The 25,140-nt window shown below is 62.0% G+C and overlaps 1 protein-coding gene and 1 pseudogene across 12 annotated transcripts in view; one reads left to right on the plus strand and one right to left on the minus strand.

The window, feature by feature from the left end:
• Window positions 1-25,140, plus strand: part of CAMTA1 (calmodulin binding transcription activator 1) — a 731,085-nt gene that overhangs the window by 566,304 nt on the left and 139,641 nt on the right. The window lies entirely within an intron of this gene.
• LOC118605154 lies at window positions 16,343-16,460 on the minus strand (annotated as a pseudogene).

Consider the following 25,140-nt stretch of genomic DNA (forward strand, 5'->3'; position numbering starts at 1 on the left):
AGCCCCGTGCACTCTGGGTCGCTGCCCCGTCAAGTTCAGCAGGCTTTTCCTTCAACAGAAGGAAGATAAGATCTGGCTTCGCCACTTCCCATGTGAAAGCCCAGGGCTGTGGACAAGCCCTCAGGCTCCCCAATGCAAAGCAGGGAGGGAGGTGGTGGAGGAAGGGCCAGCCAGGCTCCTGCCTGGCCCCGGGTGGCCCCAGGAATCGAGTGGCCCTGGGAGACCACCGCAGGGGTGAATACAGAGTCCAGTGAATACAGAGACGGCACCAGGGCCCGTGGGCGCCAAGCAGCAGCTGAGGACGTCTCTGCGGAAAACCCACCCTCCAGCGTGTGAGGACACGGGAGATTCTGTGGTGGGAGGGGAGCCGCGGCCGGCCTTCGGAGTGGCCGGCGCACAGGAAGAACCTCAAATAAACGAAGGGATGAGCGAGTGACCGAGTGAGCGAATGAGTGAATTCGGGGTCCCGTGGCAGAGAGGTGGGCGGGCTGGCAGGGAGGGGTCGCTGTGAGGAAACCAGCCCTTTAGGGAAACTGAGGACGTCCATCCAGACACTTCCCAGCGCCGCTGCGTGCGGGGCCGGTGCAGCAGTGACCACGCAGGGTCCCCGCTGCCCGCACGGGGCGCACGCGGTGGTCCCCAGCCTGCCGGCCTCCAGCCCTGTTCTCTTCCTCTCATTTCCAGCCCCACACAAGCCGGTCCCTCCCAAGCTCTCCTTGGCAGCCCCCTCTCACTGGAGCTGGGGGTCTTCCTCCTTCCCCAGGACTTAAGCTCTTGTGACCTCCTGGCCTTGTCCCAGCTCCTGGGGCCACTTCTCTCGGCTTGCTCCAGCTCCCAAAAGCAGCAGCCGAACCTCTTTTAGGACAAATCAAAACCCGGCAGCCTCCCCAAGCCAGATGGTGGGGCCCACGTCTGAGAGCTGAATTTTTCAGATTTTTTTTTTTCCCAAGCAATCTGCTAATGGAGGCGAGAAGGAGGCTCCCGGAGTTTTCAGCTGCCTCTGTCAACACTGGGTAATGATGTGGGGAAGCCGACACCTCACAGTAAACTGTGAGCCTCCAGGTATCCCCCAGCGCCGGCAGCCCCGCCGCCCTCCAGCAGAGGGGGCTGTGCCGCGCCAGCCCCGGGGGTCCCGCAGGCGGGTCAGCTCTAGGGGCTGATTGGCCAGCAGCCTTGGAAATCTATTTATGGGACCCACAGAATTCCTGCTTATTTAGAGCCAGAGGAAGCTGACAGCTTTGATTGACAGAAAGCGCCACGAAAAGCAAGGGAGCGTGTTTCCATTTTTAAAGCGGCGATGCTTTTCCCGGGGCGCACGTGGGCGGGGCCGAGGGGCTCAGCTGGGACCCGAACTTCTGCGAGCAGGCAGCCTCTCCGTCCCGCTCCTCCTGCCCGGCCGGCAGGGCCTCCTGGCCGCCCGCCCACCCGCGGCCCCGCACCTTCCCCCTTCTGTCCTGGAGCCGCCCGCACCCTCCTGGGGGCCCACTGCCCTGCCATTCCCAGGGTGGACTAGCCAGGCCACAGCACGTCCGCCAAGCACTCGGCATGAACCACCCCCAAACGCCGTGCTGCCCACCCTGGCATTTCCCACCACCGGGTCTGTCCGTCTTGTCTCCTAAACAACTCGAATCCAACCCATTCCCCAGCCGACTGCCAGCCCCACCTCTGAAGTGTAGACTTTGTGAATAGTCAGGGTCGGTGAGGCCAGCCGATCAGGAGATGGTGGCCATGGCCAAGATAGTTTGTCACGGTCCCCCGGAGAGGGGGTGCACACCATGCCACACAGGGCCATGCAGCGGGGGGGTGCGGCGGCAGGGGCGGGGGGGCTGGTCACAAGGCAGAGGGAGCAGGGGAAGTGTGCGCACGACCCTTTATCGTGGTTTCTGCGGGAAGGGACGGACGGGAAAGTCAGGGTGTCTGGAGGCCAGTTTGAATAGTGTCGGCAGGCTCTGGGGCGCGCCTGGTTGTCTGGTACCTGCCGTGGGTGATTAGGGCAGGGAACGGTGGCCCCACAGAGGAAGTGCGTGTGGCTGGGCATAAGTTGTTTTGCATTTCGAGGCGAGCTGCAGGCTAGTTATTCATGCTCTCTAGAAACTGTCTGGCCCTGGGACGGTGGCCTCTCCAGGGTCAGTGGGTCCCCAGACATCAAAGCTTCAGAAAAGCAGACCTTGAAGAGGCATGATGGACCCACCTTCCCCCAACCGTTGCCAAGGCTACCCCCAGACCGTCACCAAGCTCTGGACCTTCCGAATTCTCCTCCGCACAACAACCAACAGTCCAAAAATAAAATTACAAGGAACACCACGCCGATCTGGCCGCTTCATACACGCACGTGCGCACACGGCCTCGCCTGCTCGAAGCCTGCCTGCGCTGGAAAGTTGAGACCCCTGTGGCCCTTCCTGCTCCGGCCTCATCTTGGCCATGCACCGCGGCCTCCCCTGCCAGCCCGGCCCCATCTACCTGCCTGGGCCACCTGCCCTGCCCCTCAGCCTGCTCACACCTGCTCTGCCTTCCAGTCCGCGTGGGAGGGGGCTCCCCTCTCTGGGCATGGACCTCAGCCGGTGTGGGTTCTCGATCCGGGAGCATCTCCCCCTGGGCTGCACGCCCACCAGGGCGACCCCGGTAACCACACAAGGCGCGGCTCCTGGCAGATGCTCACAGTGGGTTTCTAAACCTCTTGGCGACCCTATGACGTAGATATCCCTGCTTGTTCCCATTCCTCAGACCAGCAGATAGGCTCCCGGGTGGCTGAGTGGCTTCCAGGTCACACAGAAAGGGGCAGAGCCGGGCTCCAAGCCAGGCTGGTATTGCCGCAAAGTCCCTAACCTCCCCGTGTGCTCCACGATTGCCCTCACCCCTAGGAATCATCTCTTATAGGGGACAATCAAGGCCCAACCCCCAGGGAGACGCAGCTGTGCCCCCAACCCACCTCCTAGGCTCTCTGTCCTATTTTGGGCAAAGAAGCAGCATTGGTAAGTTTGGAGGGATGCTCAAAGGTGAAGGGGCGCTCTCCCCACTAACTGCTGGTTGGGTGGGGGGCGGGTGTAGTAGCATCCTCAGAGGCTATAACGAAGTTCCACAAACTGGGGGGCTGAAAACAACAGGAATTTGTTCTCTCGTGGCTCCGGAGGCGAGAAGTCCAAGGTCGAGGTGCCGGCAGGTTCAGGCTCCCTCCGAGGGCCCCAGGAAGGTGCCCCTCGCGCCTCCCCGCCGCGGGCGGCCCCGGCTCGCCTCGGTTGTAACGCGTCGCTCCGGCCTCTGCCTCTGCCGTCCCGTGGCCTGCATGTCTGCGCCCGTCCACGTTTCCTTCTTATGAGGGCGTGGTCCCCTTGGCCTTAGGGCCGCCCTCACCCAGCGTCACCGCCTCCGAATTTAATTACATCCGCAACGACCCTGCGTCCACAGCAGGTCACATTCTGAGCTTCTGGGTGGACATGAATTCGGGGGTCCTGATTCAAGCCGGTCCGGGAGGATTTTCTCCTCCTCCTGGCCTGTCCCCAGGTGCGTCTCAGAACCTGGGACACAGAGCGGCCTGGCCTTGGGCCCTGTCAGAGCTCACCATGTCCAAAGCAGGACTGTAAAAGGCCTGGGGGAGTTGGGAGGCCAAGCCCCGCCGAGCAGCAGGGCCAGCTCACTGTCCCCGGCGAGCCATTGCTTCCTTGGACAGACAGCAAGGGTTGGACCCGAGACTCCCCAGCTGTTACCCAGTGGCGAGGTTCTGGGGTCCGGCCTGCCCCACGGCCTCTTCCTTCATAGGTCTTTATTTTCTTAGCAGAAAGCGAATGATAAGACGTAATTGTCGTTGCTTTTTAAAAATATCGGCGAGTCACACGCCTGCGTGTTCGGACGGCAGGGAATCTGTGCGGAGTCCACCCATCGCGTGACTTTTCCCATCAGCCTGCCGGGTGCCACACGCTTCTCGAGCACCTGCTCTGGCCGAGACGTGGGGAGCGAGGTGGGGGGGTGGTGAGATGGGCAGCGGCTCCGCCCTGGTGGGGGGGGTGCTCGCAGCCGCAGACCGTGATGTTGTAAGGGTAAAGAGTTAGCAGGAGGTACGACCGTCAGGTCAGGGGTGCCGGCGAGGGCGTTCTCCACCTATGAGCAGCATCTGACAGGAGGAAAGGGAATCGTGGGGGTCGGGCCGGGGCTGCGGCAGAACAGAGGGGGGTGGAAGGGGGGGCGGCGAGCCGGATCAGGCCCCGTGAGCGTGAGCGTGAACGTGAGCGTGAGCGAGCATCCCTCCCCCGGAGCCGCCGCCAGTACAGCCTGGACCTCCGGCTCTCAGACGCGCTCTCTCCCCGCTCGGCCTTTCTGAAAGCCCTGAAGCAGGGTGATAACCAGGAAGCCACCATGCTTGGCTCCCCGTGTCCCCCCCAGCCACCTTCCTGGGACTCAAATCCCCTTCAGGCCCAAAAGGCTCCAGCGGCTGCTTATCTCCCGCTTCCCAGGTCTCTGCTCACCCCGCCCAGCGGGGCCCCCTGGGGCCTGTGGTCCTGTCCCTCCCTGGCCTGCTGCCTGGTCCAGCCGGGGCTGGGCTCCCCGCCAGAATGACCAGCGCTTCCATTTGAATGTGGTGGGAAGCGGGGGACGGGGAAGCTTTCAAGGCCCAGGAATGAAAGAGACGGGAAGGGAAGCCCTAGCCCCCACATGTGCCAAGGCTCGACCCCTCTGTCGGGGCACAGAGGGTCGGCTGGTGCTCCCGGGGTGGCGCGGCCCGCCCGCCCTCTGTCTGCAGGCCCCGTCGCTCTCCCCCGAAAGCCCGCTCACTCTCGGCGTTGTGACAGGAGGCCGTCAGAATTAAAGGAGGATTCCGGCAGCTGCGGTCATTAAGATAAAAGTCGCACTAATGACGTGCGCGTTATTTAGTTCTGATATCTTAATTTAATTGGATTTTTTTTAATTAAGAAAAAGACCCATAATCTTGCAGGCACTGGGCTGGTGCTGCCTTTTCATAAGTTACCCTCTGAGGGCCGAGCCACAGACACCCCACTTCCCCAGCCTGAGGCCACGGTGACCTCGGGAAGAGGGGCAACGGAAGGAGCCTGAGACCTGAGCCGGCAGGAAGCTCAGAGGCGGCTCAGGGAGAAAGGTCACGATGTCTGCAGCTCAGGCAGAAGGTGCCGCGGGTGCCGATGGCGCCGCCTGTGCCCGTGGGCACGGCCACCGCCCGCCCCCACGGAGAGGGCCCTGAGCGGCAGCTCTCGGGGGCCATGGGCCCGTCTCAGGCCCCCAGACACGAGCCTCCCGCCTCCCGCCTCCTGCTCGGCAGCCCCGCCCTTCCCAAGGTCACCCGAGCTCTCCCAGCCCATCTCTTCCCAGGAGAGGGAAGCTGGTGGGGCGTCCTTCCTGCCTCCCGCCCTCATCCATCCAGCCGTGATCGCCCGAACCTGCCGCCCTCCCCCGCAGGGCCCTGGAAGCCAGAGGCTGCCTGCTGACGGTGATTGATGGTTTACCAATAGGAGTGGAATGAAGTTTTAATAGTGTCAGATTAAAGGATCAGGCAGCGGAGGCAAGCAGGGAGCTTGGCCGCTGGCACTCATGCTTGCTCCCCGAGCAAAGCCTGGAGCCGTGCAGAGGGCCTGTGAAAGCCACAGACGGGTTTGAGGGGGGTGAGGCCCCGCCCCGGAGGGTTCCTGAGTCGCCTGGTGTGCTTGGAGCCTGCCTCGTCACGCAGCCCCCCAGGGGCCTGGAGCAGAGCTCATGAGCTTGGCCGCTACCCTGGGTCTACGCAGAACCTCCAGCCTCTGGGAGGTCCAGGGACAGACAAGGCCAGGGGTCCCAGCTGCAAGAGTTCTGGAAGGAAGCACAAATCAGATTTTCAGCGAGTTTTGAAACGTATTGAGATTCTTGGTGAGAGACTGGCTGTCTGCTCTTCCCAGGAAAACGTGGTTTTTCTGTCATTTGCGGGGTTCTTTGTTAATAAAAGCATATTCCCTCCCAAGTCATTCGTGACTTGGGGCCCAGGCTGCTGGTGGATGTCAACGGGGATTTGACATCTGGCTGCAAGAGGGTGACCCTCTTCCTCTGTCCTCGAAGGGGGTTTGGTGCCTGCCTCATGGTCCCTTGTCCCCGGGAGTGAGAGGGGCCTAGGGCCGGAGTGTCCGCAGGCTCATACGGGGACCTGCCACCACTTCCTGCGGCCCCCACTGCTCCTCGTGGCCCCTCTTGTCCCCTGAGGCAGAGGCACTGGACACACACATGCTGACTCACCCCGCAGCCTAGGCTCCTGGCTCTGAGCCCACAAGGGTGACGGGCGGAGCGGAGACTCATAGTAGCCTGCCGGCGACCTGCGCCTGCGACCTGTGGGGGTGTGGACAGAGAACCAGGCCCAGGACGTGAGATGTCCTGTCCCTCTGAGCTCAGTCCCATCCTCCGTGAATGAGCCAGCGACGAGGTGGAACTGTTCGAGTCTTCATCAGGCCCCGAGGATACACTGCCCTCTGGGTGGGGACAAAGGCCCAGGCCTCTGAACCCCGTTAGGGCCCTCAGGGGCATGACCTGATGATGGCTAGGGTCCAAGGTCACTGATGAGCATTTCAGTGGGTTTAAGACCCAGGGTCACACCTGCCCCAACATGCCCCATTAGCTTGCTAATGAACCTGCCCAGGGGCCTGCCGGTGGCCTCTGCAGTGTGTGTGTGGGGGGGGGGGGTGGGCAATGGGACACGGGCCGGGCAGTTTGCTAGGAAGAAAGAAAGGGGCAGGCTAGGGGCTGGGGGTGACCAGAGAGGCAGGGCCAGGCGGGGCTGGGGGCGACCGGAAGGAGGGTCAGGGTGTTGACCTCACCGTAGCCGCCCACGAGGCCTGGGGGACAGGCCCCCCTTGACGCGGGTGGCTGGCACCTGCGGCTAATGGCAGCTGTGTGGGACAGCGTTGGCGCCGAAAGTCCCGCCGTCCACCTCCGGGCTGACACTGGCCAGGACATTTCATATCTGTGCCTTCGAGAAAGGCCAGGCGCACCCCAGGCGTAGCCCGGTGCTGGCTGGGGGTGGACAGGTGGGGAGTAAAGGGCACCCCTCCCGACTACCCTCCAGCCGGGGCAGGGGTGGCGGACGGTGGCCCTGACCGGCCGCAGCGGCTGGGTATCGATCGCCTCAGGCCGCTCTGCCATCTGCTCGGCCACAGAGGCCCGCCGGGGCGATGGACGCACGGGCCGAGGCACGGGCCGGGCAGCGGGCAGCATGGGCCGGAGGCCTCCTGGTTCTGGTTCTGGTTCTGTCACCTGGCACCAGAGGGCGCCACTGCCCAGCCCCGCACTGCAGGAACGCAGGGGCATCCGGAGATGGGCGGACCACAGGGAGTCCCGGCGTTCACGGCTCTGTGATCTCTAGCTTGTTTTCAGTCTTTCCCACCAACAAACATATAAGGTCCTGAAGACAGGACCATTTTTAGGTCCACAGTGCCAGCTCCGTGCGGGCACAGGGGCCCTCGGGAAGTCTGTCCGGGGTCCCTCCGTGACCCCGAGCAGGCCCGGGCTGGGGTGGGGGCTGATGGGTGGAGCCGCGGAGACGGCAGCCCCCTTACACGGAGCGCCCCAAAACAGAGCTGGCTCCACCGGACAGCAGCTCGGTGTGCAGGGCCCTTCGGACGCTGCAGCCCCTGAGACCACCACGGCCTTCGCAGGACCCCCTGACTACAGCCCGCGGGTCAGAGAGACGACACCCTAAGCCCCGCCTGCACCCTGGCCTGGCGAGGGACGCCACGGTGGGTGCAGCGTCCACAAGCATTGGTCACCGGTGCCCCGCGTCCCAGGCCCCACGGCTCCTCGGGCCCGGCTGGGGCTGCGTCCTCCTCAGGAGAGTGAGCCAGTCTCAGGGGACAGCATGGGGGGGGGGGCGCGGGGCTCAGACTTTCCCCCCTCAAAGGGTCGTGGCCAAGATGCTGCTCAGAGGGAGCTCCGCACCCCAGGAAAAGGCCTCGCAGTGACGTCCATGCTCTGAGGTGAGCAGCTCACAGCTGCTCGTCCTGAGGTCTGCGCACCCAGGACTGTCGACCCCCCACCCACCCCAAACCTGCTAATGTAACTAAAAAAAAAAAAAAGCTTTAAGGAATGTGCATTAGACAGCTGTTATTCGCGTGTTTTACGGTGTTTTGCCTTGGTTTGAATATGTAAAGGCGCTAAGCTGTTTAATTCGGCACTTCCCGGGGCTGTGGAGAGGCATTACTCAGTTTGATATCAGCGGCTTGTGGCAGCAGACGGGGAAGGCCACGCAGTTTGGGTAATTTAAGCTTCGTTTGCCACCAGCTCTGAGACTTCTGCCCGCCTCTCTGCCTCCTCCGGGCGCCCCCTGCCCCCGGCGCCTCCACAGCGACCGGCCCCCAGACGGGTGGTCCTGACTCCTCTGTCACGCTGCCCGCCCTTCCCAGGATGTTATCTCTTCTTTTTCGGAGATGTCACGCGCTGCCATTTGCAAAGATGCCCGAGATGTCGTGCGATGTTGTTCAGATGGCTTATCTGACTCAGGCCGGCGCCGAGGCTGTGTTCCGATGGTGCGGGGAAGGTCCTGGTTGTCTGTACCTGCTGTTAATCCTCCAAAGACCAGCCCGTCACCGGCCTGCTTCCTGTTCTCTGTTCCCCAGGACAATGGGGAGGCAGGAGCTGGCCCTTTAGCTGCAAGCCCACTCGCCTGCAGGCTGTGAACATCCCGTCCCCTCCCTGAACGGCCTGTGCTTCCCGTCTGGGTGTAAGGGGCGCTCCAGGCCCACCCACTGAGTTCCAGGCACTACGCAGAATACCAGAGAGACCCCGGCCCCGCTTCCGTCGAACCTCCCGCCAGCCGCTGGCCAGCGTGACACCCGGACCTCGGCCCCGCCAGGCCACGGAGCCCTCAGGGCCGGAGAGCTCCGGGCCCCTCTGTGTCACACTTGATAAGTCTCTTCCCCTCTCAGCCTTCGTCCCCTCACCTACATGAGGGGAGGGGCTGAGGGGCCCAGACGTGGCCTTCCCGGTCGGTGGGTTCTGTGCCGGGTGGGGGACGAGGGCAGGTGCCCACATGGTCGGTATTGAGAATGCTCCGCACGTCTGGTCCTTCCCCGGACAGACTTCCCGAGGGCCCCTGTGCCCACACGGAGCTGGCACTGTGGACCTAAAACTGGTCCTGTCTTCAAGACCTTATATGTTGGTGGGAAAGACTAAAAACAAGCTAGAGATCACAGAACCGTGAACGCCGGGACTCCCTGTGGTCCCCGATGTCCCAGTGCCTGGGACGAGATCCGGGACGAAGGAGATACTGAGCAAACAGCCGAGGGGTACATCAATGAGGCCGAACGAGCGACGGTGGTGGGGGGCCTGCGAGGGCCGAGCGTAGGGGGGGCGGGCGGGGGCCCGCTTCTGGCAGCCCTCTGAGGAGGTGCCGTTCCAGGTGACCCGATGGAGAGGGAGCCGGCCAGCGCCGACGAGGAAGGGCGCTCGTGCTGGTGGCATCAAGGGCAGGGTCTGGGGTCAGGAGGGCAGCGCCTTCCAGAAACAGCGCATCACAGCCACGGGGGACGTGGCTACCATGAGGACGGAGTGTGGGCAGGGCCAGCTCGTGGGGCGGCTGCGGGACTGCGAACCATGAGGAAAGGACTGGGGGTCATCTGCAGAAGGGGCGCCTGACCGGACACGCGGTTTCGTAAGCTCACGCCGGCTGCCAAGGGGCAGGCAGAGCCGCTGCGGGCAGCGGGTCCGCGGATGGCCAGCTCCCAGCAAGGCTCGGACAGGGCAATGAGGTCGACACTGGTGGTGGCTGGCGAGCGGGCAAGGAGTGGCCGGGTGGGCTGCTGGCACCGGCGGCTCCCCAGCGGTCCTGGGCTGCTGCTTCAGAAGCACCTCAGGAACTACTGGAAAATGAGCACCCCCAGGCCCCAGCCGCAGAGAGACTGGCAGGAGCCCTGGAGTCCGTTTCATCAAAACTGCTCGGGCGGTTCCCACGGGCTTGCGAGTCTGCACTGTGCATTCACCCTGGCCTCGCCCAGCACCCCCTGAAAGGTGAGGGGGACATCCCATCCCAAATGCGCCGCATGGGGCCCCAGCCGCGCTCTGCCACCCTTACCTGTGAGGCCTCAGGTGCAACCACTGCCTGCTCGGTGTCTGTTTCCACATCGACGAAACAGGGAACATACTATTACCTACCTAACAGGGCGTTGCAGGGATTAAGTGAGTTACTACGTGGAGAGTTCTTAGAATGTTGCCTGACAGATGTAAAAGATGATCAATACATAGTGAACATCACCATCACCATCATCAACACCATCACCATCATCACCATCATCACCATCACCATCATCACCACCATCACCATCACCACCATCATCACCATCATCACCATCACCACCATCATCACCATCACCACCATCATCACCATCACCATCATCACCATCACCATCACCACCATCACCATCATCACCATCATCATCATCACCACCACCATCACCATCACCACCGTCATCACCATCACCACCGTCATCATCATCACCATCATCACCATCATCACCATCACCACCATCATCACCATCACCACCATCATCACCATCACCACCATCATCACCATCACCACCATCACCATCACCACCATCATCACCATCACCATCATCAACACCATCACCATCATCAACACCATCACCATCATCACCATCACCACCGTCATCACCATCACCACCGTCATCATCATCACCATCATAACCATCATCACCATCACCACCATCATCGCCATCACCACCATCATCACCATCACCACCATCATCACCATCATCACCATCACCATCACCATCATCATCACCATCACCATCATCACCACCATCACCATCACCACCATCATCACCATCATCACCATCACCACCATCATCACCATCACCATCATCATCATCACCATCACTACCATCACCATCACCACCGTCATCACCATCACCACCGTCATCATCATCACCATCATCAACACCATCACCATCATCAACACCATCACCATCATCACCATCACCACCATCATCACCATCACCATCACCACCATCATCACCACCATCATCACCGTCATCATCACCATCACCACCATCACCACCATCACCACCATCACCATCACTACCATCATCACCATCATCACCATCATCACCATCACCACCATCACCACCATCATCACCATCACCATCATCACCACCATCACCATCACCACCATCATCACCATCATCACCATCACCACCATCACCACCATCATCACCATCACCATCATCACCATCACCACCATCGCCACCATCACCACCATCACCACCATCACCATCACCACCATCATCACCATCACCATCATCATCACCACCATCATCACCATCACCACCATCATCACCATCACCATCATCAACACCATCACCATCATCAACACCATCACCATCATCACCATCACCACCATCATCACCATCACCGTCATCATCACCATCACCATCATCACCACTATTGCCACTGCGCCATCTAGGTGCAGACAATGTGCCCTGGATCCCAGTCCCTGCAGCCACCCTCACCATGTCTCCTCAGTCAGGAAACACTCAGCGAGCAGTCCACTCAGCTAACTGCCCTGCCTAATCCTTCTCTTAATGGTAAAGTTTCTAAAATCATGTGCCTTTTTCTCTACCTTGTTAAAGGCAGTACATCAGTTAAATACATCCTTTGCTTTGATCATCAGGGGTCCTGTGAGGCCCAGGGCCGGCTTGCTTAATCTCCTCTAGTGGCACTGTGTGGACCCTGAGACTCCCCACGGGACCAGCTGCCCCTCACTCTGCCTCTGTCCTCTGACTCAATCTTAAATTCATCTGGGAGAGCTTCTTTTCCCTAGCTTCTGGTTTTGATCCTTGATGCAATGTAACCCTCTTTGACAGCTCTCCCATTGTTTGCTTCAGGTCATTTACACTGTAGTATGAATTAGGGTCCTTTTGGAGAGAATTGGATGAACTCAGTGCTTAAGGGCCAAGAGGGTGGAGAGAGAAAGAACAGAGAGGGGAAAGCTGGGGGCAAACTCTTGCCAGTCTGCACACATGCTGAGAGCTGGCCCGGGCGTCAGGTGTCGGCAGTCACCAGCAGGGGTAGGAGTTTGGCTGCGGGTGGCCTGGAAACTGTTCTGACATTAGTTTTTAATTAAGGTGTCCCTCGCAGAACCAGGCCTGTAAGTGTTCAGCAGTAATTCGCTCCCTTCCTCACCCCCTCTGCCGTCCGGAAAGACAAGAAAGCTTGCGAAAGGCAGAAGAGAAATGCAAGACAAAAATAAAGGGCCTTGGGGTGGCCAAGGTCTGGTCTGATGAGAAACCAGGTCTGAGCTCCGGTGACTCGGGCAGATGCCTCCCTCCCTGCCATCCTCCCTCCCGCCCTCTCCCCTTCCTGCGCTCCCGGCCCAGCCAGCCCTTCCGGAGAGCAAGGCAGCTGGTGTCTGGACTCATCACTGCCTCACTTCTGCTAGGAAGCAATGTCCTCATTTCGAGCCGTTTTCGTATTTCTAGTTCCAAGGGGTTTCTTTCTGGACAGGGCCTTAAATCCTGGCACCAGGCAAGCCCCGTGCAGTGGCTCGCAGGGTTAGCGCCCCGCATGCAGGTGGACGGAAGCCGAACAGGAAGGATCTTGCCAGGGGCCCCACTCGCCCAGGCCACCAACGCCCTTGGCACTGAGCTGCACGGTGGCATTGACAAAGCACTTTTGGGGTGTGTGTAGCGCTCCTGTGAGAGCCATCATTGTTCCCGTTTTAGGGTCGAGGAAACTGAGGCATCGGAAGGTGTGCGTTTTGCCAGCTGCAGGCCGGGGGGTCGGCCCTTGACCTTCCCTGCCACCCAGGCAGGCGCTCTGTGACGCTGACCCCGGTTCCCATAACCAAGTCCCGCAGACCAGGCGTCCTTAACGCAGGAACGTGTTGTTTCACAGTCCGGAAGCCGGAGCCTGAAATCACGGAGCTGCCGGGTGGGTTCTTTCTGGAAGCTCCGAGAGGGAACCTCCAGGCGTCTCTGGCTTCCGCGGGCTGTCAGCAGCCCTTGGCTCCCCTGGCTGGGAGCCGTGCGTCCCTAAGCTCGGCCTCTGTCCGCATGAGGCCTTCTGCCTGTGTGTCTCCCCTTCTTAGAAGGACCCCAGGCACTGGACCTAGGACCCGCCTAACCTAGTGTGATCCCACCCTTGACCAGTCACTTCTGCAAAGAACTTATTTCCAGATGAGGTCACGTTTTAAGGTTCCAGGTGGACATGGATTTTGTGGGGACACTACGTGGCCCAGTACCCCAGCGAGGTGACATCTGCATTCCCGTGGGAGTGACAGCGCTGGGGGAGAGGGAAGCTGAGAGGACTCGCCTTGGGTGGGCGGTGCAGCCCGCAGAGCAGGTGACCACGCAGTCCCAGCGTCTTCGGTGGGTGAGCCACGAGGGTGGTCTCCACCCCCACCCCCAGCTCCTGGGAGCCCCTCCAGGAAGCCTGCAAGCCCACCCAGGCCAGGGGGCCAGGTCTGACCCCCTCCAGGGTCCAGAGAGGGCTCAGGTGCCCAGGCAGGTGACCACAGCTGCAGGGCCACCCAGGTAATGACAGGAGAGGACTCAGGGCCGTGTGCTGAGCGCTAAGCCTCGGGCTGGGGGTGGCGAGCCGGTCCCCTACATTTGTGAAACAGGCCTTCAAAGCAGACTTTTCCAAATGTTATTAATTACAGGGGAACCAGGGCAGTGTCTGAACAGAGTTGGAGAGGACAGGACACCCCCGTCCCCTCCGGGGACAGAACCGGGTTCAGGCACCTGGTGAGTGAGCCGTGGCATTGGGGGACACATGGGCCTCGTTTGCATGGCCCAGGATGTGCAGGGGTGCTCCCTGGCCAGCTGAGTAGAAAAATAAATTACCTGAGGGGCTGACTCGGGCCAGTCATTTTGCCAATGAAGCTCTGATAACTCGCGCTGAGCACGGCCCCGATCAATGCGCCTCTATTTTTAACTCCGAGACCAGCAGGGTCATTTTTCTGAGGGGGAGGGCTGTTTACTCAGCTCCCTCTCTGCATGGCTGGGTTCCCAGGCAGCTCTGCCAACCCTCAGCCCTCTTTCCTTTCCCGGGAAGGTCGTTGGACTTGCAGGAGGCGGCAGAGAGAGGCGAGGGTTCAGGTCGGCCGAGATGGGGCCAGAGCTCCAGGCTCCCCCGTGACGGCCAACGTAGGGCCCAGCTGCCCGTGTCATCTCACAGGCCCCAGACCCACCTGCTCTGGGCTTACTCAGGCCCTGGGGGAAGGGCACAGGTAACTCAGTGACAGTCCCCACAGCACAGTGCGGCTCTCTGGGCCGTGGCTTCGCGCCTGTCCCCTGCCTCTCCACGCTCGGGCTCCCTGGCCGAGCAGGATGCTGCCGCTCCCCATGCCCCTGCGGTCTCCTCTGTAAAGTGGGGGGTTATCCTTTGCCAAGCCCCACAACCCTGGGAGCTGGGAGTCGAGCCCAAGGCCACGGGACTCAGTAGCCTCTGCACTTGACCCGTCCGTCCCCTGCCGGCGTTTAGCGCGTCAAAATCACACCCGCCAAGCAGACGAGGCAGGAGGTGGCTCGGGCCTCCTCCCGGCATCGCGGGCTCCTTCAGGGCTGAATCCCTCCTGCTCATTTGAGGCAGGATCCGGTTTACAGCACGTGGGTCCAGTGCTTGCCAACAGCCGTCGTGCGTAGAGCCCTGGGCCAGGCCGAGGGGGACAGGAGCTCGAGCCTGCCTCCGCCTCCGCCCCGCCCCCAACGGCCATGCGCTCTCGGCCCAGCTGCCTCCCACAGCCTCGGGTTCATCCCAGCAGAACGGTGGCAAGTCGGGTTCCTCACGTTAGCATCTGAGCTCCGGCTCGGGGACAGAGTGCGTGACCGGTGGTGACCAGTGCCTGGCACCGGCGTCGGCGGGGGGAGGGGAGGCGCACTTGTCACGGGTCTACTATGCCCATTCCCCAGTCTCCGCCTCCCTGGACCCCTCAGGGAGGCCGTGGAGCGGAGAGATGGGCCTGACTGCCGGGAGGCTCAGCCTCCGGTGCCAGGGGACAGCGAGCATCTTAGGGTGCAGCACAGGGCCCTGTCACGCAGAGGACGAGCACTAGGGAGCCAGCGACACCCCTGGGAAGGAGCGCGGCACCGTGAGGGTCGTATCTGAGGGAGGCGTGTCTGGCAGGGTGTGCAGGGCCCACCGGATCCCCGGGGAAGGAGGTGAGGGATAATCGATTGCGAATATTGGCGCTTGCCGATGAGCCTGCGACTCAGGGCTCTGAAAGAGGAGACGGGCTGGTCTTCGGGGCGCTGGGAGAACGCAGCGGCCCCAAGACCGACCGATGCGAAGAAACCACAAGGCGGGCATCGTGGGTCCCGGCTGGGAGGTCGGAGGCCTGGAGGAGGAGGTCTCCAGATCCCTGCCACCTCTGTCCTCGAGGGCAGAGGCCCCCCGAGGTGCTCCAGAAGGACACCTGGTGTGCAGAGCGAGGTGCCCCCACAGGCTCAGAACGGCTCTCAGTGGTGCTTTTATGTGTTTTGAGATAAACCAGCCTGGCGGAGACGCCCCGCCCCCTCCCAGCCTGCCTCCCCAGGAGGGATCAGGGCCACCGGGTCCCAGGTCTCAGGCATCTCAGGCATCTCCCGGTCTCTGGCGCAAGCCAGGGCGCCCCCTACTGGTTGTCTGTGGGCACAGGAACGCCACCCACTTTGGCCGTTCCCACCACCGGCCCCCCTGGAGGGGAGCCCCGGGCGCCACAAGCCTGGGGTGCTGTTTGGAACTTGAGGTGCAGGTTTTTCTTTCTTTTTTTTTTTTAAATCAGATTTCCTTCCTCACTGGAAGTGTTTCCGGTGGTGTAAACACAGACCCATATTCTTTATACCCACACCAGCCTGCCTGTTTTTAAAACAGTCTCCTAAGGCCTGGGTCTAAAGCAAAGGTCGGCCAAACTTTTTCTCTCGGGGTCGGACAGTGCGTTCTGCCTGGCGGTCCCTGCCGTGACGCGCCCTCTCTGTGGCAGGAGAGCCACCACCGATAACAACTCCGTGCTGGGCCGGCTGTGTTCCCGCAAACTTTATTTCCAAAAGCAGGTGCAGGGGTCGAATCTGGCTCGTGGACTGTAGTTTGCCAACCCTTGGTCTAGAGCATCGTTTCCAAAACCGTATTTCAAGGTCACGGTTATTTACTGTCCCACAAAAACGGGGTTCCACGATCAGGTGACTTTGAGGAACACTGGATAAAACAAGCTTGACAGGTTTTCCCAAAAATGCGTTGGCATCACACTGAGAGTCCCCAGGCGGGGTAACAGGCATGCTTCCCAAACCCGCGTGACCGTGGAACCCTAGATACCAAAAGGACCTGGCAGCGGCTTTGTTTCCTGCCTGTACACACCTGCTCGCAGCTCTCTCTCTCTTTTATTTTTAAATGCCTGCAGCACCTGGCCTTCCTAGGTGGTCCCCCATCCAGGTACTAAGCAGGCCCGACACCGCTTAGCTTCCGAGATCAGATAAGATCGGGCACTTCAGGGTGGCATGGGCATAGACTGCTTGGATCTCTCTTGAAAAGGTTTAGAAAAAATCACTAAGGAAGCCTCAGTGGTCACACCCAGCTGCCCCCTGGCTCCCAGGGCCTCCCAGCTGGGGGGAGGGACGACGGGGGTGTGGCCTGCCCTGTGCGTCCCCAGCCCTGGGACCCCCATTTCACGAGGAGAAGACCAAGGCCCTGGGTCTCCCCGCGGGACCAGGGGCTGAGCCATTTGTGGCCATCTCCCCGCGTCCTCGCCCAGTGACCCGCCTCAGGGAGGCTCCTTGCCCCTCACCCAGGGGTCCCACTGCAGGGGAGAGGCCGGGCCACCTGCCTTCATGGGCAAGGTGCCCAGCATGCAGGGCGTGGCCCCAAGTTGCTCCTGGTTCCATGGCGACAGAAGGCCACGGCCCCGTGGAAATGAGGCAAGGCATTCGGAACGTCCCCCATCCCCCAGCCAGGGCTCTCCCGCCAGCACCCCCGCCCCAGGGAGCACAGCCAGCAGGCTTAGCTCCGCCTTCCCACGTTAGTGAGCATGGAGCCTCAGGTTTATAAAAGGAGTGACAAGTAGCAAGGACTGTCCTCTGCCCTCGAGAAGCCCACCCGGGTGCTGAGGGAGAGAGTGGCAGCAGCTGAGAATCGAGAGGGGCCTTGCCCAGGGGAAATGGGGCATGTTCTGGGGGCACCTGGGCTGACCTTCGGTCCTCTGACAGGGACAGGGCACCTGCCGGTGAGTGGCGTGGTTGCCGGCCCTCATGCGGCCTGGAGGAGTCAGAGCAGCTTCCAGAAAGAACGCAGACCCGTGCTGTTCCAGCACGCTGGCGGTCACAGTGGTGGCCGCGCTGGGGCCCCGGGCGTCACAATGCGTGCTCTGTAACCTCACGCCGCGAGGAGGCAAGGCTCTCTCCCGACGTTGCCTAGGAGACGAGCGAGGGTAGAGAGGGGTTCGAGGGTCCTCCAGGCGCCTACCTGGTGGTGGCAGAGCCGGGATCTCAGGTCCGACTGGTTTTACTCCAAAGTCCGTTTCCTTACGTTTGTGGACTCTTTCATCACCGGCTTAGGTGCAGTTCTTGGGGTCTGGGATGTGGCAGTCAGCTCCCGGGCCACGTCTGAGGCAAGCGTGGGACTGGGAGCCGGGGCTCGCTGGGCCGGAAGAGGCCGTCCCTGCCCTCGGGGGCTCGAGTCCCAGAGAGGAGACAGAGAGGGGGCTGAGGCAGCACAGGTTTCGGGCACAAGTCCGTCTGTTCAGACCAGATGGGGAAGGGTGTCCGTCCCAGGGCTGCCTGGGGTGACGTCCGGGCAGGACCTTGGGGGCATTCAAGTGACAGCGGGGAAGAAGGAGGAGCCTTCCAGACAAAGAGCCCTGCGGGTACGGGAACCCCAGGGGAGGGAGCACTGTCGGGACAGCTCCTGCACGGGGAGCCCTGACGGGGTCACGTGACCGGCGTTCCCCGCCTTGGCGTGGCAGACACCACGGGAGCCACAGAGACTGGCGCCCCATTTCCCGCGGGCCAGGTGGCAGACAGAACACCCACCCGCAGCTGGCCCCACTCGGGAATGGCATGAGCGCCCACGGGACCTCAGACGGTGCCGGGTGGGGGCTTGTGGGCAGGGCACAGGGTGACCAGATGGCAATGAGGAGAGCAGGGCCTCACGGGGCGGGGAGAGGGAGAGGGACATGGCCGGGGAGCTGGGCTTCGTCTCATGGTCCCTCATCACGGACGGATGGCCCCCGGAGGGCCTTCGGACACAGGGCACCGATGCTAGGCCTGGGGTCGGCCGACCGGTCACCCCGGCTTCAGGCAGCTGTGTCAGGGACCGATGCCACCACTCATGACCGGTGACGGCAGCAGCTGCCACACCTGCAGGCCGACCCCGTGCCAGGCCTCATGCAAAGCCCCTCCTGGGCTTCGCGAGTCTGGGTACCCCCCAACCGGCGTCTCCCAAACCCCAAGCCAGTCGCGAGCCTCATGCACAGAGGTGCTCAGTGAGGCGGTGTGACATGCCACGTCTTGGCCCCGTGACCTTGGGAAAGCCACGTCGCTGTGCCGAGCCTCGGCTTCCTCATCTGTGAGATGGGGCTAACAACAGAAGCTGCCTCGACGGGCGCTGGCGGGACAGGGCGCGGGGCAGCGCTCGGTGCCTCCGCACCCAGGGTGCCGGGAGCCCGAGGACGGGCGCGGGCGGGACCCAGGGGCCGCACAGAGCCAGTCTGCCACGTTTCCGGAGGCCCAATCGAGGCCGGAGGCGCCCCGGCAGGGCCAGGCCAGGCTGGGGTTCCTGGGCGGCCCAGGGGAGGCAGGCACCCCCTTTCCCTTCCAGGGGGCCCAGACAGCCCTCGCCTGGGTGTTGCTGGTGCCGCTGGGTCCTCGGCTCTGCCCCCCGCCTGCTCGGGGGCTCCCGCCGGCATGGAGGCTCCCGCCGGCTCGGAGGCTCCTGCCGGCATCCCGCAGGGATTGCCCTTGGAAGCAGCCTCCTTCCTTGGCTCCGACTGGCCTCGGCCCCGAGCTTGTAAGTTTGGTCTTTGTTCTAGGACGGCTCAAGCCCCAGCAACTTTCTGCCTCCCAGAGCCCGCAGTAATGCTCTTTGAATTGCTAAGCAACTGCAGCCCGGTCTCTCACATGGAGAAAATTGAAACATTGATTTATCTATTTGTTTTGCAACTAGCACTAGCGGCTTCATTACTATGTTCCCCGGGGATACCCTCCCACACACTCGAATTGAAAATTAACTCTTTTTACCTAGGAAGGGCCAGCAATGGGGTTTTAATTTGGAGTGAGTACAGAAGCAAGGCCCGGGCCGGGCGCCAGCAAACGGGGGGCGAGGCCGCCAAGGCCAGTGCCTGGGAGGGCCGCGGAGGGGGCCTCTGGCCCTCCACCGGGCCATGCGCCCGCCCCTCGGAGGCAGGCCAGGCCCAGCACGGCCACAGCCTCGTGGGGACACCGACCCTGCGTCCTGGGCGAGGCCACCCCCGCTCCCTGGACCTCCGCCTCCCCCTGGTCAGCAGCCTGTGGCTGCGAGTTTCCTGGAAGAGAAGGAGCTAGCGCCAAACGGCTCGGAGCTGGTTTCCAGCTCTGCGCCGGGGGCTCGGAGCAGCCCTCCTGAGCTGTGCCTCGGCTTCCTCATCTGTCACATGAGGACAGGAGTGCTTCCCCCGTGTCTCTCATGGACCCACTGTAGGGCGGAGCGAAGCCGCCCGGCCCGGGACAGTGGGCAGCGTGCTGGCGGGCCTCCCCTCGGGCTGGTCTGCTCTGCCATCGCGAGCCTCCTGGAGGACAGAAGACAACGTGTTGCTTCCGAAATGCTCAGCAATGGCGGGGAGCTGGCTCTGACCCCCAGAAAGGAGGGCTTGCTCTGGGAGCCTGCCCCCCGGAAAAGCAGAGACCTCCTTCCACAGGGACAGGGACCTCCCAGAAGTGGGAGCCCACGGGTAGCCGCGTAGGGAAGAGCAGGAAGGAGGGAGGGCTCTCCCGTCTGCGTGCCCGGAGCGCGCTCTCCGTCCTGCCCACAATGCCTGCCGCGCTCTAACTGGCCTCCTGATCGCTCTGTTCCCCTCCCCGCCCCGCCCCCGAGGGCCTCACCGCCCTGACCTTCGGGGCCCCCTTGCCCTGCACCCTTAGGTGTGGCCACAAACGAGTCTCCCCAGCGGGAACACCTGCCTGGGCTCGGGTTGCACTGGGTTGGATTCTGCTGCGAGGCGCAGAAAACCTAAACCAAGGGAGGCCCTGAAAGGCTAGCGCGGTAGTTTCTCAGCTGCCTCCGGTCGTAGCACCACCCAGCCGCCCGCTGTGCGCCCCAGCCTCACGGGGCTGCTCTAACTCCGGCCATCACATCATCATCCCACGCACCGGGAGGGAGAGAGGCGCACGCCCTCCTTTTACAAACACTTCCTTTCCCTTACACGCCGTTCATTAGCCGGGGCTTAGGCACATGCTCATGCCTAGCTGCAGAGAGAGCTGGGAAATGTCATTTCAGTCCCGGTGGCTGGCCGTGTGCCCAGGAGACGAAGGGGCGGGGCACTGGGGACACTGGGGACAGCCGCCTCTGCCGCCATGGGGTCCGCGGACGTGCCCCTGACACGGCCCCCCGACCGCGGCCCGCCCCCTCCGCGCTCTGCGTCACCCGCCATGGGGCCCGCGGACGTGCCCCAGACACGGCCCCCCGACCGCGGCCCGCCCCCTCCGCGCTCTGCGTCACCCGCCATGGGGCCCGCGGACGTGCCCCAGACACAGCCCCCCGACGCCTGCCCACCCCCTCCGTGCTCTGCGTCACCTGCTTGTTGGCCCCAGCTCGGTGTAAAAGGCCCCCACCCAGGCCTTGGGCACACACTCTCTGGAACCTTCCATGGACGTCAGCCTCAGTTGAGGCAGACTGCGAAGGTGGGGCTCGGTCTTTAGCGGGAAGACTGGTCTCTACCGGCTGCCGTCCCTGGCCCGCCCAGTGCCCTGGGGAACAGGAGACTCAGTCCCACGTCATGGGGGAACTGTGTGACAGAAGCTAACTAGACGTTCCAGATGAAAGGAGACCCCTCCCCCCCACACACACCGGGAGAAGGAAAGGGGCGCTGTTAATAAAATGCGGAGATTAAATCTGGGACGGTCCTGGGGAAATCAGGAATACTGGGGTCCCTGTGTGCATGTGAAACAGGAAGCCTGAGAAGCCCAGGAAGTCGAGGTGTGTTGGGAGGGGGTGAGGGTTGGGCAGCTGCTCCGAGCTCTGGAAAGCAGGGCGGGTTCAGCAGGTCCGGCTACGGGGTTTTAGCCCAAGGAAAGGAAGGTCTTTTTTAATGGCTAGAGCCGTCCTCTAGTATGCGAGGCTGTCCCAGGAGGGGATGAGATCCCCACCACTGGGAGTAAGCAAGCAGAGGCTGAGCTGTCACCAGACAGAGATGTGATTAGGACACAATAACCTGTCCCACCTTGTGTAATCTGCTCTGAACGCTTCTTCTCAGGGCAAAAGCCAGAGACAGGGCTTACCAAAGACACTCATCCCTGACCCTGCCTGCTAACTCACCTGGGGGCTCTGGCCCTGGTCCACGAGGCCCTCCATGCACCCAGACCTCTCTCTACCAGGTTCATGCGGTGATGAAGGGAAATTCAACTCCACACAGCAGATGAGCGTCTAGCCCCTTACGAGGCACTGCCTCCCAAGGTGTGGGCACGAGTCATCGTCCCCACCTTCAGGACCGAGGGTCTAAGGACAGCAATGTCCAGACTGCCTAGTGGCAGTGGGGTCAGGTGAAGGAGCTGGGCAGTCGCCCAGCGCCCCACACCCCTGGGGTTACTATGGCATCCCTGGAGAGGAGCCAGGATGGACAGCGGGGTGTCCCCTGCCCTCTGCTGCTGGCGGGGGCGGGGGGGGGGGCGGTGCATCTGAAAGACTTTCTGATAAACCCAGGGCGTGAGGACCCCAAGGGCCTGCTGGAGGCCCCACGGAATCCTTCATTTCTGAATGCAGCAATTGTTTATTTAGTGCTAACTCGGCAACAGACACCCCTCTAGACGCTGGGGCCACAGCAGAGAATAGAACAGGTATAATTTCTGCCTCCGGGGAATTCACATTCCACATACGTACACAAATCAATAGAGAGAGAGGTCCACAACGCCTCATTCGGAACTCCTAAGGCCCCATGCACTTCAGTTAGTGCTCCTCGACTGTCACAGCTTGTCTGGGGACATTTTGGATTGTCACAGCTTGGGGGGACAGCTACCGGCATCTAGTAGGTAGAGGCCAGGGATGCAATTCAGTATCCTACAACATATGGGACCGCTCCCCGACACACACCGCAAAGAATTATGGAGCCCTTGATGCTAGTAGCACCAGGGCTTAGAAGGCCGTTTTGGGTTTCAGACTCTGCATTTTGGGAACGTGGTTTGGTGCATAAACCGTATATTATGCAATGTCCCCAGCGGGGTGTGGAGTAACATTCCGTAATCAAACGCGTTAATGTTTCTGCAGCAAAACGTGTGAATATTCACACCGAGGGGGACGAACCGGGGCTATAAATAGCCTCGCGTCAGCTCAGATCCCGCTTCGCCCCAGATGAGTTATGAACGAGGTTTTGGTTCCCAGAGCTTTATGGATTTCGGAATTGGATCGCGGGCCTGTACCGTAACTTCAGGGGGTGATAAATGCTGTAGCAAAACAGAGCGAAGGAGTCGCACCGGGTTTCAGACAGACTGGAGGGGCAGGCCCCGCTGCAGAAATGATGTCTCAGCAGAGACCCGAGTGAAGGGGAGGAAAGGGCCATGATACACCCGGGGACAGGAACTTCCAGCAGCGGGAAGAGCGTGTGCAAAGGCCCTGGGGTCAGAGCAGACGGTGTGTTTGAGGAGCATCCAGTGTAGCTCCAGCCGCCGTGGGAGGAGGAGCCGCGTGGGCGGCAAGCCTGCAGGGGTCACCAGGGCTCCTGCAGAGGTCACCAGGGGGCGGATGGACTCGGATGGGGTCTGACAGACTTGGGGTTTCGTTGCAAGCGAGGAAGGAAGCCAGGAAGAGTGGGAACATGGGCTTGTGCTGGCGGTAGGGTGGAGAATGGGCTGAGCTGTGGGAGGGTAGGAGCGGATGGCCTCCAGGGACAAAAGGGGGGTCGCCAGAACCCAGTTCATGCATCCCGGGGTGCAAAGGGAAGCGGATTGTTATACTTACTGAAGCTCAGACAAGCGGGCAGACACGGCTCACCGGTCCCCAATCCACTGCAAGCATCCTGCCTCCGGGCCTTTGCTCGGTCAGCCCCCGCCCAGCCCCCTTCCACCTCCCCCCTCAGCCCCTCTTACCGGTGTGCGAGGTCTGGCGATGTTGACATCATACCCCTGTCCAGCTGCCCGGTGGTCCGAGCTGAGCCTTCGGCCTCTGCGTCTCCCACGCCCCAGGCAGAGCTCCTCAGAGGAGCTCATGGGGCAGGCACGGAGCTTGGGCCAGTAGTCCTCAGGACATCTGGAAAGGCGGGGGAGCCAGGGTGGCTCCCGGTGAGGCGCCAGGGTCTGGGGAGGACTCAGACTGAGGACAGGGGCATCTGCAGGAGTGAAGGGGACTTCGGAGGGGGCTCCCGTGTCCAGCCAGGGCCTTCTCCTGCCACCGGCATCCTTTATGCCCATCCCCGGGACACCCGGGGCCCTCGTACCACGGACAGCTCCTTCCTGTCGCTGCGTGGCGGGGCTGTGCCACCCATGGGTGTGGTGTCGGCAGCTCGTGTTAAGGCAGAGCAGATGGTGACCGTGGACATGCTCTGAAGGTGACTCTTTCAGAAATTAGGGCAGTGTCCTTGGTTCGAACACCGTCCCATTTATTGGAAAAGGAGCTCGATCTGGACTCCTCGCCGGCCTCAGGTGACACCCACAGCCCCACGCGCCCCAGGGTGCTGTGCAGCCGCCAGGCTGGAGTCTACACCCTGGAGCCACAGGAGGACAACTCGGGAGCTTTCAAACAACCCCAGCGCCGTGGCCGGTCCCCACGCAGACCCAGGCACGGACAGGGTGTCCTTGCACCCCAGGGGGGCTGTGGCAGCAGCCAGGACTGTGAACCCCTGGACCCGCCCCCATCCCTAACCGGCCCCTCGGCTGTTGGCCCCGCAGCCTCCGTCCTGCATCAGCTCTGCCCCGGGCTCCTTGGGCAGACACACCTGAGAGGAGAGACTCCCCCTCCTGCGTACCTGCTGGCACTGTCTCCCGGCGGGAGTGGGGGCCCCGCTCGATCCTCACACCATCGAGGGTGGGGGTGTCATCGCCCCGTGACATCACAGAGGAAGCAACACGGGCTCAGCGGGGCTCAGTGCGGTGGCCGGCGGGGGCTGAGCCAGGGGCCGACGCTCTGACGCCCCAGCTGCCTGGTGGGCAGAAAGAGAACTGTGATAGCGACCTGGACGGGGGATCCCCCATCCGGCTGTCGGGGAGGCGGCTGCATGGACCGGCGGTCTAGATATTTCAGCCTAAGACCTATGACCTCCCTAACCTCCCCCCGCCATTGCAGCCTGCTTTGCCACCCCCACACGCCCACCACCGACCCCCAGGAAGAGAGGGACGTAAGTGCCGGGAATTGTTGCTGTCCCCAGGCCACGCCGTCTGCACGCCTTCCCTACCCCCAGCCACCTGCCGTGTCCAATGAGAGGGAAGAGGCATCCCTGGCAGGAACAGGGGGGAGGAGCCTCAGGTGGGCCCCCTGCCCGCCCCCCAGCCTCGGGGGCCCTCAAAGCCCGCAGCCTGTCCACACCCGGCCCGGCCCCTGCAGGGGTCTCTGCTCGGTCCAGCAGAGGCCCAGGGTGGGCTCTGGCCAGGCCGCCCTCTCTGGAAAGGGTGCATCTTCCCTCCCAAAGCACGGAGCTGGAGGATCCGTCTAAACCCACTCACTCAGAGTGGGGGGCGCGTGGGGGGCGCGCCTACCTGCCAGGGAGCTGGCTGCACACACTCAGCTCTAACTGCCCGTGATTTCAGAGCTGAATATCTTTCAGAGTTATTTAAGAGGTTCTTCCCTTTTTTCCCATTTTGATGATATGTTTCTAAATTATACATTAAACGTATCAGGGTGAGTCATACCTCACAGCCTCCCCGCGTCAGACCTAATGTGACTTACTCGTCTGCCGCTCCGTGTTTACATGGTTGAGGGGGGAAAGCGCCTTTCACAGCCATTTATCTTCACGTTAAGTGCTCGGAGATGAGCACCTCGACAGGTCGCAGGCCCCCGGGCTCCCCGAGCCCGCGGCTT

The sequence above is a fragment of the Rousettus aegyptiacus genome, unplaced genomic scaffold, assembly GCF_014176215.1.
Source record: "Rousettus aegyptiacus isolate mRouAeg1 unplaced genomic scaffold, mRouAeg1.p scaffold_m13_p_1, whole genome shotgun sequence".
Lineage (NCBI taxonomy): Eukaryota > Metazoa > Chordata > Mammalia > Chiroptera > Pteropodidae > Rousettus > Rousettus aegyptiacus.